Here is a 4,681-nt window from a genome sequence, read left to right on the forward strand (position 1 = left end):
CTTGTGTTATCAGATGTGTATGTCTGAAATTTAACAGATCCACCTTTTTCTCATTTGGGTTTTGAGTCATTCTTAATATCCGCCCCCTGACACTAAATATTTAGAAACCAACAAATAGATAGGGATGCTATGGGGGCTTGGGTGGGGGGGTGAGGATGAGAGGAATGTAGCTCCGTATGGGAGTGTGTTCCTTCTACAATCTAATAGATACAAATAGAAAGGAGCAGGCACAACATAAATATTTCCTATTATGGAGAAACTAAAGTCACAATGGAATCTGTCATGCTTGTGATATGAGAGATGGACAATATTTCTGCGCTGCTGCCATGCTGGCACTTGAATGGAGTTTATATTTTGTTTATGGAGCTGAATCCGAAGCCTTTATTTTTTGGGCCCAGCCTGTGTAATTCTTCTTCATGGGAGCTCGAAATGACTGTGGAGCAGCTCAATATTCCATTTATTTTATTTATAAAAGAAATTCAAAGCCTGAAAAGATGAAGTAATTGACTTACTGGGATGACAGTTAAACCCACTAAATTTAATCTTATCCTCTCAAGTACAACATATCGCGCTTACAAATTATCGCCCCGCACCAGACAGACCTGCTCTCTTCACCTAATGCAAATGGAAATGGAGGCCTCTGTTATTGTATTATCTGACTTTACTATCAGCATTAATCCGGCTTAGCTCACTTAATGATGCCACTTGTGGCACTCTGAAGGCAGCAGAGAAGTCTATAAACTACTTCCATTAAAATGCAAATCGGGGCCCACAGAGAAAATAAGTGACACAAAAGTAGGAGAATTCGGCCATACACCGCATTAGCCTCTCGCCGCACCGAACTGATACAAGTATAATAACTGATGCTGTGATTATTATGCTGGCTGTGGATTCCTGATGAAAGGGAGCCAGCCTAGCACAGAACGTCACAAAAAGTGCTCCAACAAGCCAGGGTATTTAATTTCTGAAGAGATTTATATTTTTTGTTGTCAGGAAATGAACAAATACTTATCAATGTAAAAACTGCTATCTGAAATCTCCCTGCCAGGTTTTTCATACTGATATTATTTGCACCCCATAACACAGGAAATGAAAATCTTCTATGCCTTTCACATCTCTGCTGTATCTTAAAATCCTTTGGTAACAGGCCTGCCTTAAAAAAAAAATGCACCCCCCCCACCACTTCCCACCCACCCCCACCCGTAAACACAAAAGAAAACTTCTGTGGGCTAAAGCTCAAGAATCACTAATGTTGGAGTTTGCCAACCAGACTTGGGATTTTCTTGCAGGGCTCCCTCCTTTGGGGGTGGGAAGCCCCCACAGCACAAAACTGTAACATCTGTTTTACTTAAGAAGCCTTATTTGGTTTTTGCCTAGGGAAAAAAAGCCAAAAAAAAAATCACCAAAAGAGTATTCCCTTTCAGGGTGAGGAATCATCAACGAGGGGTCTTGTATTGATTCAAAACGGAGCATAATAAAACATGAGCAGGTGATTCAGTTTCATATTTTGATTCCTTTGTTTAAAAAAAATGCTCTCAAGTTCTCCTGTGTCTGCTTAGGGATCGTTGCATCTTCCCTTTGATGCTAGCAAGAGAGCAAGGGCTGGACCAGCCCTGGATTCTGTGCCTTGTGGGGAGGAGGGTGAGCCATTTCTCACGGTCCCTAGGCAGGAAGCCCATCAATTGTGGTGAGGCTCTCAAATCCTCACCAGGATTTATTGTGGTGGCAGTGGGATCAATAAGACATTTTAAATATTACAATACCTTTTATCGAAACAATATTAAAACAAAAACATTTTATCCTGTCATGGGGGCACAATTAAAATTGATTTTGGCCCCCACCAGCCCCATTTGTCCAACATCTTAGGACAATTTGGTGTGAGCTCATGTGATTGGCTGGCTGTCTGCAATGAGGAGGCCCCGAAGGAGTGAAGAAGAATGCTGATGTAGTTTCCTCAGCTGAGTACCATGGGCCAGGAGAAACCATCCCTCTGAACGTGGCCCCACCACTCTCAAACCACTGCCTTTTCTAAGGGCAAATACAACTTGGAAGGAAGAACAAATGGCTTTTCTTTTCAGACTTGACTCCTGAAGACAGTCCTTTTTTATGTCTCAATTTGTTCTTCGGTAGAATGGGGAGGAGAGGAGATCATCCTCACATCTTCCTTCTAGCAAGGCTATGAGGCTCAGATATGAAACGTAAAGGAACTTTGATAAGTATATTGCCCCATCACCATATATAATTCCAAAAAAGGAGGGGGCCAATCGATGGACTAGTGAGAAAAGCAAGGGGCCAAGAGACCAAGAGGATCTGCTGGCTTCTGTACAGTTCCAATTAAGAAGCAGGTAGAAAATTGTAGAGTTTTAGTCATTGTAAGATTAAACTCAAGGAAACTTCTTGCCTGGAAAAGCTTTGTAGATTTGGGGGGAGGGAGGTGTCAAGGGATAGAACATGGATGCTTCCTCCTGAGTTATTTTGGTGGGTTTTGGATTGATTGATGCTCGTAATTATCAACCTGCTTTCTTCCCTGCTCTCTTGCTAGATTCAGGGAAGAGGAAGCAGGGCATCCACCTCCACACATACTTCTTTTTTTAATCATATTTTATTTTCCCCAATTACATGTAAAAAACAATGTTTATCATTCATTTTTTTAAAAAAAAGTTTTGAGTTCAGCACATATACTTCTTTAAGATAAAGCTAAACCCCTAAAACCTACTTCCTGGAGAAGATACTCTTATTTTATTTTTTTTTTTTGCTTTTTCCAAGATGTCATGGAACACTGCAAATAGTACTGGATTTAGAATCAGAGGATCTGGGTTTGAATGCTATTTCTGTGGCTTTATGACCTTAGAAAAGTCACTCACCCACTCCAATCCTCAGTTTTCTCATCTTTAACATAAGGACATTAGGTTGGATAACTTCTTATGTTTTTTTTTTTTCCATTTCTAAATCCTGTTTTTCTGTATGCAACAGAGACCCAGGGGGAAGCAAAGCTTTCTTATATGTAAGGAATTGAGATTGGCTATAGCATTGCAGAGCTGGGACAAGGCATTTGCCCAATGTGGACCATGTTTTAAAATTACTCCTCCTGGGTGTTATTCTCTACCTGAGGCATAGAGCCTTCACTGTGACTCATAAGAATACTCATGTACCAGAGAAAGCAAAATTTTTTGGAATTAAAAAGAGGCACAGTTATAAAAGATAATATTGAAAATTGCACCTTCTTTCATCCTCTTTATATGTTGTGCTCTAGGCCTACTTTGCTTACCCCTTTCCTGTGTGAAATTATTTAAGGCTAATAAAGCTGGGTATTTGGATGGTCTCCCCTGTGGCCATGGCTGTGTATAGCAGGTCTAGATCTATCTTGAAGACCCAGTACAGAAAGAGATTGTTTGGGGGAAAATAAATTACTTCTTTTTATATATATATATATATATATATATATATATCCATATTATCGAAGAATCTTTTCTTCTGGGAGCCGTGTGATTGGATCAGTTCCAGGCCTTTGAATTCTACTGGCAACAGGAGGGTTAATTTAAATCCGGATTAGGTCACTAGGCTAAGGTCACAGATGGGGTGATTGGGATATGGGGAGGAAGCAGAGGCAGCAAAAAGGAAATGAGGTCAGGAGCACAGGAGAACCACTTGACATTAGGCTGTCAAGCCAAAGTGGGGAAAACAGAAGATGAGAGTCTGGAGAAGCAGGGGAAGCCTGGTTCAAGCTAAGGGGTAGGAAGAACAGGATAAGACCAGAGCTGTAGCTCTACAGCTGAGACAAGAGAAGCTGCCTGAAGGCCTTTAATATTTGGCTTCAGAATAGCCTTCTGCTCTGACCTGGGCTCAAAGATGAACACTCCCCTGTCTCCCCCAAAGCAGCATGTTTGCTCCAAGGCCCTGACAGAGCATGAAGAAATGGTTCTAGGCTAAAAGCATTTACATTTCATTTCAAGTAACACATTCTTATTCCATACTCTGTTTTGTTTGAAGAAAATATTTATTTATCCCCAAAGAGCAGGAGCTTGGTTCCACCCCACATCTTAGGAAACCAATCTCATTTCAAGGAAATGGGAAGTCACAATAACTTCCCTGATTTCTTCTTAGCTATTTAAGATCCCTCTTTCTATATCATCATCATTAAAAAGAATTTACTAAGTGCTTACTATGTGCCAAGCTCTGTGCTCTGTGTGGTGTATACAAAGAAAGGCCAAAACATGACCCTTTCCTTTAAGAAGTTCATATTCTAATGGGGATGAAAGGAAGACAACATGCCAATACCCTGTACTTACAAGATATGTATAGTGTAAGTAGGAGGTTATCTCAGAAGCAAAGCACCAGCAATGGCAGGGATGGGAAGAGGAGGGACCAGGAAAAGCTTGAAAAAGTTAAATGACTTATTCAGGGGCATACAACTAGTAAGTAAGCTTCTCAGGCAAGATATGAACCCAAGTCCTGCAGATTTCAAGTCTGATGCCCATTCACTTCAACATGCTGTTTTATCCTTTATCAAATTAAATTCTCTCCTTCAGTTTCTCACAAGAACCGAGGGTTGATTACATTGAATTGATTCATTCATTAATCATCAAATATTTATTGATTCAGAGTAGAGAATTAACATCATCCTAATATGATCTCATATTTATTGAGAAAAAATGAGTTTTTGTACCATATGCTGCATTCA

This window comes from Gracilinanus agilis, chromosome 3 (assembly GCF_016433145.1).
Source record: "Gracilinanus agilis isolate LMUSP501 chromosome 3, AgileGrace, whole genome shotgun sequence".
NCBI classification, from domain to species: domain Eukaryota; kingdom Metazoa; phylum Chordata; class Mammalia; order Didelphimorphia; family Didelphidae; genus Gracilinanus; species Gracilinanus agilis.